The sequence below is a fragment of the Caloenas nicobarica genome, chromosome 1, assembly GCF_036013445.1.
Source record: "Caloenas nicobarica isolate bCalNic1 chromosome 1, bCalNic1.hap1, whole genome shotgun sequence".
In the NCBI taxonomy this organism is placed as follows: domain Eukaryota; kingdom Metazoa; phylum Chordata; class Aves; order Columbiformes; family Columbidae; genus Caloenas; species Caloenas nicobarica.
In genome coordinates this window covers 154180871-154194479 of record NC_088245.1, presented here as the reverse complement: position 1 = coordinate 154194479, position 13609 = coordinate 154180871, and the positions used below count along the sequence as shown (strand labels likewise).

General features: G+C 42.8%; 1 protein-coding gene across 2 annotated transcripts in view; it reads right to left on the bottom strand.

Moving 5' to 3' along the window:
- The window catches only part of IRS2 (insulin receptor substrate 2), a 316286-nt gene that overhangs the window by 228800 nt on the left and 73877 nt on the right, over window positions 1-13609 (bottom strand). Inside the window, exon 2 of one of the 2 annotated variants that reach the window (XR_010605632.1) lies at window positions 11415-11617. The exons of the other annotated variant lie outside the window; for it this stretch is intronic. The gene's annotated coding sequence lies outside the window, so the exon portion shown is untranslated. The remainder of the gene's footprint in view (window positions 1-11414; window positions 11618-13609) is intronic. 2 annotated transcript variants of the gene reach the window in all.

Here is a 13609-nt window from a genome sequence, read left to right as displayed (position 1 = left end):
TAATTTTGAAGTCATTTTACTGTCAATCTCTAGTCTTTTTCATGTACTTCAGACTGAAGTCTTGAAATGCATTTGAGTTGTTCTGCTGTCTTTTGCTATCCTCAAGAAAACTTTCAGTGTCATAGAATGTCCTGAGTTGGAAGGGACCCACAAGGATCATGGAGTCCAACTCCTGTCCCTGCACAGGACAACCCCACAGGTCACACCATGTGTCTGAGGGCTTGTCCAGTCTCTGCTTGAACACTGTCAGGCTTGGGGCCGTGACACCTCCCTGGGGAGCCTGTTCCAGTGTCCACCACCCTCTGGGGGAAGAACCTTTTCCTAATGTCCAACCTAAACCTCCCCTGGCACATCTTCCTGCCGTTCCCTTGGGTTCTGTCGTTGGTTGGCTAAAGAGCAGAGTTCAGTGCCTGCCCTCCCCCTCATAAAATAATCGAGGAAATTTTGATCTTATGAGGACTATACTGAGTTGGTGAGGACTGTGATGGAGTTCAGCAGCTCTGGATGGACTAGAGTCCATTTGCACTGAGCTTTTCACCACAGGTCCTCCATGTGGTCAAACTATGTTGGCACTTTTTTTCAGAGCAGTGTAACCTCTGGGATCACTACGAGACTTTGACCTGTAAGGAGCGTTGCTGCACTCTGCTGCAAGAGGCAGTCCCTGGTCCAGAAAGTGAGCTCCCATTCCTTCTTCTCTTGGTGGCCCCCAAGTGTGGGGGAAGATGGTGCCGGATTGTAGATGAGCAGCAAGCAGGAGTCACAGACCAAGAGAAGATCTGCACCTGGAGATGTGAACTGGGGGTGGGAAACAGAGCTGGGGAGAGAGGCAAGGGGGAAGAATGAAAGAAGGCGGCAAAAGGTGGGCCAACAGGGAGTTTGGTTTGGAGAAAGTGTTGACTGACCACTGGATAGGAGGAGAACAGGGGTGGAGACATACTGTTTGCATAGGGAGGATTGCCTATAGCGTTCTGTTTTTCAGAACTAGATACTGAGCCTAGAGTACATGTTTGTGCAGTATGTGGCAAAAATATGTTGTCCTTTTCCATGTTAGTCTAATCAGCTGCCTAAAGAGCCAGTAAGGACTCACAGTTGCCATTGGTATTTTCATTAGATGGTACAAGGGAAACTTAGGGAGACAGGAGTCCAAACCCTGCTTAATAAATCCCAGGTCAGTACCCAGGATTATTCTGTCTGATTAGAAATATATATATTAAAAACAAACAAACAAACAAAAAACCACCAAAACAAACAAACCAAACCAAACCAACCCAAACAAACAAAACCCCAAAACACACACCACCACACACACACAAAAACCCCCACAACTTACATTTTTTAAAGACTATTAAGCTTGCAAACTCATAGGATCATAGAATCATTTTGGCTGGGAGAGACCCTTAAGATCATTGAGTCCAACCAGAACCTAGATCTAGCTCCAAACAATGTTCCTAAGAGCCTCGTCTATTCAAAGGCTGAGAAAGACCGGAACTAACATTGCCTGTGCAGTATAATTTTTACAATATCTTTAATTACAGGATCACATATAATCTTCTTCAGAGCCCTTGTCTCAGTCAGGATGGACATGACATATGGATGAACTGGGCTGTGTGGGGATTGAGTTATGGTGCCATTAGTGTCTGAGCGTAGGTTCAGGTCACCCTGATCGCAAAGCAAAGTACCACGCATTTAAGACACTTGCCCTAGGAGCTTAAGGATACTCAGTGATGAAGGTTAAAGGGTGAAGATTAAGCCAACAATGTGTAGTAGATAACTTTACTTAATAGTAAATATTCCCTTATTTTAATTAAATTAATGGTGTACGTTTCAGTTTTATCTGCTGGCCACCTTCCTAACCATCATTAACTGTCTCATTTCTAGAGTCACACCAACAATTGTTCCTGTAGAGAGTTTTAAGAGGATATCTCATTATATGCAGTAGCAAATGTCCACTAAGTCACTAATTGAGAAGACCTCTATGCAAATTTTGCTCATTTCTCTTGAATGAACTGTTTTACCTAACAGATCCAGAAGCCCTTACCCAAGACCTGCATGCATAAAACACATTTTCTTTTCATCTGAAATGGAATACTGAACTCCAGGAGATGAGTTCAGTTTCCAGTTATCTTTTTCACCTTCCAGTTATCTTTTTTAAATTAAAAGAAATCACAAATTAAAAGGAGACCCAGAAAGAACATAGAAACTCATTTCGATTTTCTGTCCTTTTTTATCCACCCAGCTGTATTCACAACTGCAGCTGGTACAGAGCCCAAATAAATGTTGCTGCAGAGAAATGTATCCATTTTAGTGGAGTAGCTTGTGTGATTTCTCATAAATGCTTTAAAGTAATGACAGCCACAGCTCGGAAGCTATCATGGTCTGTTTCCCTGGAGAGCAATATGTGAACCATACTTAGTGTTTAACCTTTCCTGAGAGGGCAAGTGAAGCAGGAGTCAGGAACAGTCAAGAACTAGAGGGGGGGAAACTGTTTCATCACACAAGGTTTTCAAAAATGCCATTCAAATGGTTTGTTCTGGTTTGTTTAAATGGTTCTGGTGGAGGGGCAAAGGGGTTGGGGAGATGGACGCTAGTTGTGAAAGCACTTCTTGACAGATCCAAAAAATTAAAGTTTTTCCACATTAATTTCCATACTGACCAGACAGTTACCTCACTTGACCGAATCAGGGACCGGCCTTTGCAAGGTCTTTTCCCCACACAGGGCAAAGAGAGCATCGGTTTTGTACGAGCACATGCCATCCACCTGCATGTGTCCACAGTGCCACAGCACGTTGGGGATCTGCTCGTGCATCTGGCCTCGCAACAGCAAAATCTTTAGTAACTCTTGCAACCGATTTCAGTGCATGCAAGATGAAACCGCTCATAAGTATGCCAAATACCCACGGACATCTCTTAGCTCAAAAGGAGGAGCTCAGTCCCTAAATTAGTGATCCTGGATTCATTTACAGTATACTGTAGTACACTATGTTAATGGTAGTCTGTCTTTAATGCAAAAGAAAACATACGAGTTTCTAATCTAAGTACAGATCCTTTATTAACTCACTGCTGAGCGTGAGCCTTTGTGTCTGGAACAAAGTGTTGCTGCAGCAGCCAGATACATATGAAAGACCTTTATGCTATAATGGCCACTGCTCGTCTGTTTTACCCTCTCAAAAATCAGAGCTATTGCTATATATTTAGCATGTTACAAATACATATCTCACATTTAATTTGACATTAAAATTGTTGTAGTCCTTGTACGGGGAGGGGGGTGGATTTTTTTCTTCTTAAGTGCTAGGGAGGTAAATGAGAACATAATTACATTGTCAAAGTCAATAATAGCAAGCAGCCTCTGTCAGGTCTTGCTGTGCTCAGCACTGTTTCACAGGAACTGCTGGGGAGCTCTTCCGCCACCAATCCATTTGGCTCCATTTAAGAACTGAGTACAGGAAGGTAGTTATTGTACAAGATTAGTTTCCTGTATGCTGCAAATTGGCAGTAGCAGAAAAATACAGGATGAATTTATTAGCTTGCAAGGTCAGCTAATAAAAAGAAAACTATGTAGCTCGGACTGTTGTTTACTTTAAGTCAGATCACTTGTTAGACTTCATGAAAAATTTAAACGAGTTAACTCCTGCGTTTCCAGCCTGCAAATTCATCACAGAAAATAAAGCGGGGTGGGGAGGGGGAGAAAAAGCTTTAGTATAAAATCTAGTCCGGATATTCATATTCAAGGAATTTAGCAGGGTTACGGTGCCCTGCTCTTTAAAAAAAACCTGTACTAAAGTATACAGACCTTGAGGCCCACAGACAACTGTACCAGTTATCCTTTGTCACTACTATAGAAAGAATATGATTATAAACATGATCTTATAATATTTCGTTTGTGCAATGAGCACTAGTATCAAGTTCTATATTTGAGGACATTGCTGTTATGAATGAGATTGAGATTTTGGCCTAAATCCCGTTTTTAACTGAAGTTCAATGAAAAGAAACAAAACAAAACAAAAAAAAACAAACCAAAGCAAAACAAAACAAACAGTATAATTTTCAGACAAAGGTGGTAATAACACTGTGATGTTCCTGGGGAAAAATACGTGTTGTAAATTTAACTTATTTGTGCCTTTTCTTGCCAGAGGCTGCAAATGACTATGGCAAAACAGTACTGCTTGTTTCAGAAAAAAAAGTAACTCTGTGCCTCATGCCGCAGAAAATTGGGGTCAGTTCAACCTGAATTTTCTCCAGAATCTGCACACGCACACACACTCTCACATAAATGGAAAACTCAATAAAAAGCAGGATTTTGAACTCTTATAATACCTGTACAATAAATTTACTCCAGATTAGCAGTGAGAAATTCCAAGTACTTAAATTGCTTAACTGGATTTTTTTAAAGCTCCGAAGTATGTAAGGCAGTCATAGCAGTGAAGTGCCCAACTTACTTTGAAGCACTTTGAAGTATATGAGGTGCCCATTCACATCACTGTTTCCTAGGGGAAAGATTTGGGCTGAAACCTTTAGGCACAGTAATGCAGACACTTTTCAGCAGCCCAGCGCCCAACCTGTGCTCCTCACCGAGGCATGGCTTCACCTGCTCTTTGGGCAGGAGGACACCAGGACTTCAAATTTCCATACAGCAAAGGAAGAATCAGCAAGTTCTTCTGAAGACCACCAAAGGGAGACACAATCTGCCTATGAGAACCACCAACCTCTTGCTGCTGGTTGTAAGGTGGAACAATGGGACACGTTTCCTGCCTCCCTTTATGGAGTCCTTCTCATCTTATCCAGGGATCAGCACTCAGATTTGTCCCTTAAATAAGTAGGTCAGTGTCTCTGCCTCCTCTGCTTAGTACAGTCACGTATTCCTCTGCAGGTCACAGGTGTATCCCTGGAAAGGGCAGTGGTTAGAGTTTTGACAGATAGCAAACCCTTTTTTTTCCTTTTTTTTTTTCCAATAAAAATGCAATATGGGGGATGCATGCAGGAACTTAATACACCATTTAAACGCACGTGTGGTGGAGAGGCAAAATCAGGATCGTTAAGACTGTCCACTGCCAACTCAAAATCTGATAATAACACAAGAGTTGTTAGAGATGCTGGTTTGTGGTGAATGGCTTTGTGGTGGCCAGAGGCGCTGACTGCTTTTTAAATGAAAAGCCAAGGAATGACTATTTGCAGGCCTAAAATGTTGACTGGTATAAGTCTTAACAGCATGAGATCAAATTTTGCTATGCCCTGGCAATCTTGTTCAACTGATCTGGCATCAGACAGTTATTGTCAAAGGTCTCCTGAGCCACTGCACCTGTGACACCAAATACACAAAGTTAGTCTTCAACAGCAAGCATTTTCACTGCCTCTTTCTAAAAGGGAACATCCAGTTTGACCTCTACCTCAAAAGCTCACCACTCATTGGATTCAGTTAAGTCAATGAAGAATGGAAAGATAGGGTTATGATGACAATTAGCAGATCAGAGTACTAAATGAAAGCAATAGATAGTATGGGTTACTCTACTTGGTATACACTTTAGCACTGCGGGAGACTGAGCTTTCCCCTTTTTGGGCTCCCACATTCCAGCAGGGTGTTATAACAGCACCCAGAGGACGCTGACCTGTTTTTGGGAATGGAAAGCTGGGCCATACTGTAACCACGAAAATGAGACCCAAGGCAGGGCGGGCAAAGATGAGGCTGATTTCCAGTGGGAAATGGTAAAACCAGGCTACCAGCCTCTGCTTTCTGGATGTTAATATCAAAGTAATACAGAAAACCAAAACCAGACATTTTCCTGGGAGTAGGAATCATCTCCTATTCTGGCTGAGGCAAGCTGGGACTTCAGCTGCTTACAATGCTGTCTGCCTTTCTGTTGGGTTCCTACTCTTTGGAAAGAAAAACACACAAACAAACAAAAGGTTAGTATCGTGAAATGCAGGAGGACAAAGGCTCAAGTTCCTCTGTCCTGCTTAAAGACACTCCTTCTAGGCTGACTTCCCACAGTTGATGAAGGTACCTAAGTCTTCCAGTCCTCCTCTAAGGTAAATGTGCAGCTCCACTGCTCAGCAGCCTCATTTGGCTTTACTGTCCAGCCACACGCAGAGGAGCTTCTGTGTGCCCAGATTAGGGACATGCCTTGACTGTGCCCTGACCTCGTGTCTGAACAGTGCCCACCTCATGGTGACACCAGCTTGCACTCAGGGAAGGGAAACCCAGGTGAGATCCACAACGTCAGGGAAACCGCACTTCGATGTGCACTGTGGTCCAGTCAAGTGAGTACATGAGAACCCACCCTCACGAACCCCTGTTCAGTGGTGAGGCCTCCCTGCCTCACCTAAAGGTGCTCTGAGTTACCCTCCCTACCCGACCCAGCCCCAGGCTGTGATCCAGCCCTCTTAAACTGGGACTGTAATCGACTTCATCTTCTTTCCAGCACTGCCCCCTTCCCCATAGACCCCCCACTCCCATGGGGGCAAGGCAAGGGGGCAGTTGTTTTCCATCCGTCCAGTCTGAGCCTGGGTACCCAGCAATGCTAGTGGCAGAGGAAAGTGAGGTGGCAAACCAGGCACTGTTCCTGGCACTGCTTATGCATTTCTTAATTAAGTGTTATCAAATAAAGAGCACCAGGAGCAGAAGCAAGAACCCAGGCCCTCCCTTCTCCCAGAGGAGCATCTTCATGGCTTCAGTTTGAGATGCATTCTTGTTTATTAATCTCTCCTTTCGGCTCCTGCAGGCCCAGACTGCCTCAGCCCTGAAGGCCCAGCTGAGCCTCATGCACTCTGTGTGCCTACCCTGTATGATTTAGTCATGAAGACTTGGCCAGGCAGTTTCAGGTTTGCTGATCTCCTGCGGCAAATGAATCAAAGCTGGAGAGGAATGTGAGTCTGTGGAAATAAGTCACCTAAAATGCAGTTTTCTGAAATGTCTCAAGCCACCTCTAAAAAAGGCAAGGAAGATAAATGCAAACTCTTCGGAGAGTAAGGAGTGTAATGTACAGCAGCGGATAGCGGGGCTAGAGGAATTTGCAGTGCTTGGGACTTCGGTGCTGAGTCTGTTATCTGCAGTCAGCAGAGGCAAATGCTGTGCCCTTAGCACTATCATGCTGTGAAACTAAAGATTAAATGTATAGTGTCAGAACCAGACACTGACCCAGGGTTTCAAACTGTTCAGCAGACCAAAAGCACCAGCCTGGTGTTTCTCCTGGAGAACCAGCAACTATCTTAATTCAGGATCCAAAGATTATACTCTTCAGCAAAATGCAGCTTTTCCTTGTCTAAGTCATCTCTAGGAAATGAAAAAACAATACAAGAGGGAAATACTGTTTGGTGGCACATAGTAACCATAGGTCAGATGCAAATTCTCTGACGTAATAAGATTATTCACCAATACCAGTTTGGACTATCTGATGATCTGGGCTGGGTTCGTGGGATGTCCAACATCTTCTGGAAGATCTTGAGTGAGTCACAATGTTTCAAGAAGATTTAATCTAAAGGGATTTTGGGGGTTACAGTTTTAATGTAAACTGAGCAGATTTAGGGGCTTTGGTGAGTGAGGGCAGTCAAGCAATCAGAAATAATTTTCATTTTCATGCAGGTCCTGCTGGGATGAATATTGAAGAGTGTGATGCAAACTCTGGTCCTCAGCCAGAAAACTTTTACTTACAAATATAGCCCTGCTCACTGAGCTTCCCCACCAAAATAAACAAAAACACTCATTTGAGAGTTACTTCTCAGAACGAGAGTTGCCCACAGCCTGGTGTCCACCAGAGCCATGCGGCTGTGACCTGGAAGGCAGGATAGCAGGTGCCTCTGCCTGCTCCTCTCCATCCTGCAAACTGGGAGCATTGCAGTAGGATGGGAGTGAGCAAGTGTGCCCTTCCATCCCCCATTCTCTCCCAGAGGGAAGTGACGTTGCAAACTGAGGCTGCATCTTGAAACCCTACCTTAGTGGCCCACTAAGGCATATAGGATTTTAACCTGTAATTTCATCTGGGTAAGGCTTAACAATGTAGTCGAACTTGTCCATGGCAGGAAGCAGGGTAGGTCTGCCTTGAGCCATGGTGTGCAACAGAGCAATTCCCTGTTTGGGTGAGAACAATTGTTATAAGTCTGCGTCCTTCGGAGAGTCACAAGAGAAGTGGCCTTGCCTGGTCTCCGGAATGGTCAAGTAATTGTGAACAAGCCATGACATGATGCTGAGCAAGTCAGATAAGCAGGAGAGGGCTTGTGTTCGCCTGAACAAGGATTGCATAAAGCTTTTTTTCTACTGCTTAGTTATCTTGATCCTTAGAACTAAAGGAAGTGAAAATGCAAGCTCTGAGGAAGCAAGAACTTGATTCAGCTTTTAATCCTAACACAACCTGCCTTTTAAATTACAAACCAAATCCAAGTTTTATCAATCTCTGCCCCACAGTCTTGCTGAGATTTTTCACATTCCTTTGCCAGCCAGTTTAATTGGAATTTTAAGGCTTTCAGGTTCAAAGTGTCAACTTTGAACTGATGGGGTCAGCAGAGTTCAAAGGAAAGGATGAAAAACTCCTAAGTCTGAAACAGAAACAATCCCCAAGCCTTATCCCAGCTTCGCGAATGCTGAGAAAGTTTGGATCTGAAGGGAAAGATTGCAATTTGAGTTTGTAGGCAGGAGGCAAAGTTATGTTTTTCACACCATGGGGTACCTTCACATGTTGTGAAGCTGCTCAGCCTTTCCACAAATTCTGCGCCAAAAGAGCTGCTCCAGAGATACTTAGTCTGGAAAAGAGAATATAGCCACTTCTCTTGCTTGCTTAGTCTACCACTAGGCTGAAGATTTACACCTGGAAAATTTTTGTCAGCACTACTGACTTGTGGCATTTCCACCCCCCCAAAAAAAAAAAGAAAAAAAAAAAGAAAAAGAACATTAAAAAGTGTAAGAATTCATTAAAAGCCAGAATATAAATTCAAAATTATCTTTTACCATGTACTGCGTGTTCAGTGACCTGTTTGCACATACATATCCGAATTGTTACAAGTTGCATGTCTGGTTTTGAAATTCCTTATGTTTATAGAGCAATAAGGGATATGATAAACTCAAGTGACAGCATTTCTAGTATTATTCAAAGAATACAATATAAAGATTTATTCCTACCCACTAGTGCAGAAACACAGAGCTAAATGAATAAAAGAATGAATACACACTCTGTATAAAACACTCTTCCCTCCAGGCAAGATTAGATGTCTGGTTAAACTGTTCTGCATGAAGTCTGTCATGCGTAGCCCTGCCTGCTGCACATAAAGAAAACTCTCGCTGCATCCTGGGGTCTGAACCGTACCAACAGGGTCTGAATCGCCACCCAAGACAGTCAGGTTTGGGAGTTTTTTACCCGTACCCAATTTACAATTCCCTGCCAAGTAGAAGTGGGTATACCCAGTGTTTATGCCGAGCCAAAGTACATGAACCAAAGTACAAAGTGCCATTGGTACATAAAGACCAATATGCTATATAAGCATACACTTTCTGTAAACACTGATGTAGTAGCAAATGTTACAGTGGAATAGTAGAGCTAAACCCCAGAGCTGGGGTCAGAGCAAGTTTAGCCAGGATCAGTGTGTGTATGGTCAGGCTTTTCGGCTTTTCCTGGCAGAGCTGTATATGTCAGATATAACACTTGTTGCTGGCACAGGTGTTTATCTGGCTGGAGTCCATAGTGTTACCTGGCTTAAGAACAGGAGAACAGCCATGCTGAGGTCATCTATCTGGAGATGGAGAACACCCAGAAAGCTGCAGGACAATTACTGTCATCCCAGTTTTCCTGATCAAAGGGCATATAAACTCTCCCAGCTCATGAAAAGGAGGACACTCAGAGCAATGTATCTTTTGGCCCTATTCGGGGCCCTATTCAGGGGTTATACACAGCAGCCAAAGCCCAAGCAAAGGAATCAAAAGCCCAAGGAAAGATACTGACTGAAAGAGATACTGAGAAATATTTGGAACAGAGGAAGCCTGTCAGTAGGGGAAGCAGAAAGACTCTTGTCACAGTCTGGACTCGTCACATAAGACCAGTAAAAGGGATGAGGAAAAGATGCAAATGGTATGGGGGAAAGGGCTCTGGTCTTCTCCCTTTTGATCTATTATTGTCCTCTTCCTTCCTGTGTCCTTTTTTTCACCTTTTTTTTCAGTAGTTTGTTTTACGGATGTAATGTCACGGGTGTAAATTTAAATAAAAAGCCAAATCAAAACAAGGTTTCAGTAACTGTCAAGCTGATTTACCCTGCTCTGTGGAGAACTCTACAGCAAGCTGGCCCCTAAAAATATTACTGAGAGCAGTGACTCACGCTCACAAGCATTGGCTGATCAATTGTCACTTTGAGGACTCTGTTGTAGGTATTTGTGTATGAGAACATGCACATAAGAGAGACAAAGAGCAGGAATGTGTTGCTATTAGCTACCTCTCTGTGTCCTGATGAATCCAGTGTGTGAAGGTAGCACTTATTCTGCACTCCAGAAGACGTGCTGTGTTATTCCTCGGCTACAATTGTTCTGGTCCTCTTATCAGAGCATATGTTAATAGCTTTATGCTACTTACATTGAGAGCTGGAAAATGCTAAGAATTTCAAAGCTCCATCAGGGAGGAAGTAAGAATGGTAGATGTCCCAGAAACACCCTACAGAGAGATTTAGCTCCTGGTTGCGTTTTTAACTTTAGACTGTTTTTTCAGGTGCTTACTGTTTTCCCTCAACCTGCAGAGACACCTATTTTCAGTAACATCTCCTAGTGCAGGAAAAAAAAATGCTATTCATATTCACTAACATTAATTAACTGAGAGTAAAATCTGCTTCTGAAATAACATCAAATTAGCAGAGCAGAATAGCATATTAGCCTGAACACATCAAAGTGCTGAATGAAGCTGCTCAGCTGCTGTAGTAAAGCAACTTATATGCTTGCTTTGTAAATCACAATAAAGAAAAAAGTGATTTGCACAGTACTTTTGGCAGCTTTTGTGTTTTCTGTCATATATTTCACCTCTTGATTCGTCAGTCACAGAATACTCTATATTATTAAAGTCTTTAGAATAATGAAATATGCATCAGGAAACATCAGTAAATACAATTAAACGCTACACAGTTGCATTAAAGCACTTTCTCAGAAAAATAATGAAACAATGTGCTCTGCAATGGCACACTTCTCTCTGCCTTTTCAGTATTTCATGCTGCTTGATGCACTGCAAAAATCATCCCCAGGAGGAAATGAAAAAAAATAAAAAGCTTCTTCAATAAGTGATGAATTTGCGAGACATTATAACCCCTTTGAGAGATTTCATGGACAAGTGTTTAGAAACACAGTGCAGGCTAACAATGTCAGCTGATGTGATATGGAAAGAAATAGTTAACGATCCCAATTCTGCCAGGTTTTCAGAAAAACTGGGAGGCAAATGAATGCTGTGCAAGAGAATTACCTGTGACTGCAGTGAATTGAATGACCTCACATGGCAGCTTCCTTGCATGGATTGCTTCTCCTCAGTGCCGAGTAGACTTTGTCAGATGAGGAAAACAGTTCTTTTCTCAGGTAGTTTGCAGTCTCTGTTCCCTTAGTTTGTCCTTCACAATCTCCTGCTTTGGCTTTGGTTTTGAGGGCATGGATGGGGGTTGGCAAGCTACCCTGTTGAAAAGCAAGAAATGGGTTGAATTGCCATCTCTGCTGAGGTCATGCTATTTTACCAAAGATCTTCTTTGACCAGGCTCAGCAGCCAGAACAATTTGCCCTCTTTTAGGAAATGCATACATAAACTATCAAATGAACCTTACTGGGTCCAGATCCAGATAGTTGTAGCTTTGAGCCACTGTGGGTTTTTTTCACACAGTAAAGCAAATGCCACATCAGGAAGTGCTAGCACAGAGGGATGGGCAATAAATGAAAAGAAAGGGGTTACACACACACCCTCAGGTAAATCTGCACCTGATAATTGAACTCCACCTCTAAAATTCCATGTGTCCTCCATGCTCAATAGCAAAAATCCATGACACCACTGCATTTTGGAAGCTCCATGTAATTCCAGGCAGTCCCCCTGAGAAACAATGAGGTGGCCCAGGAAATGCTTGCAGAAGGGAGACAGGGAGCGGCAAGGGTATGGAAGGGCTGCTGTGCAAGGGGGAATTAAATTGCCTCTGGCCTCTCAGCCTAGGAAGGACGCCGAAGACACAAGTCTTAGGAGACAAGAGTGGCACAAAGGATAGAAGAGGGAATGTTATACTGCAAAAGTTGTTTCTTCAAAACAAGTGCGTGAGGTTTTGTTTGGGGGGGTTTCTGTTTGGCTTTTTTGGTTGGTTATTTATTTATTTATTTATTTTCATGCAACACATAATTAAACTATGGGACTTTTGGCAGCAGCAGGATGGTAGAAAGCCGGAAATATGCATAGCTTTAAAACTAGCTTCGCAGACTCACAGAAAAAAAAAAATCCATTGTGAGCTACTAAGAGGCAAGATATCCCCTTTGTGCCAGGTGGACTCTAGCCCACTGCTGATGAAAGGCATAGCTAAGGAGCATTTGTTATACTCCACTTGTGCTGATACCCTCCCCTCATCATCAGTTACTGGACTGTGTCAGAGAGGGGATAGGGAGCTTATCAAGACCCCTATGGCCTGTCTCAGTACAGCTTGTTCCTTACATCCTTACATTAATTATATTTACACTGCATGAACTCAGATCCAGCCAGCTCATGTATCAGTAAAGACTGGCTGTTGCTTGCACAGTAAATAACCAGGAGGCACAGTTATATCTAAAAAGTCAGTACTTTGGCTCCCATAGCATCAGAAATTTCTGGTATTGAGAAACATCTATATATATATACCGCATATGTTCTGTATACATCTATATAGCAGTTATATCTTTGGCTCAGAGCAGCCAATTGTGTATGTAGCTCCAGGCCAAGCACTAATGCCTCTAGTCCATAAAGCAGCAAGCTAGATCATATAAGAGGGCGCTGAGAATGAGAAGACAGTAGGTGATGTAGTCATAGCAAAACAAGGGAAAGGATATATGTAGGAACTATGGAAGTGTATTTTGATGAAGGTAGATGTGTGATGAAAATTTGAGGCTTTGTGGTAGGAGAAGGAGCTGCCACTTGGAGCTTGAATTGGAGAGTTCAGTTTGTTGAATTAGTATATTTTCAGTCAGATTGATATTACTATCACTAAGAAAACAGGACCAAATCCCAAGAACATGGAATTTATCTCCAAAACATTGGTTAATTTAGGTCCATTTAACATCTACCTTCATCAATTACCCCATCTGCAAAAAAGAAAGAACTGTTATACTGTGCTGGTTTTGGCTGGAATAGAATTAATTTTCTTCCCAGTAGCTCGCATGAGGCTATATTTTGGATTTGTGCTGAAAACAATGTTGATCACACAAGGATGTTTTAATGTTGAGCAATGCTTGCACAGAGTCAAGGACTTTCCTACTTCTCACATCAATGAGTGGGCTGGGGGTGCATGAGAATTTGGGAGGGGACACAGCCAGGACAGCTGAACCCAACTGACAAAGGGGATATTCCATACCATAAGATGTTATTCTCATTATATAAAGCTGGGGAAAGAAAAAGGAAGGGGGATCATTCGGAGTGATGATGTTTGTCTTTCCAAGTAACCA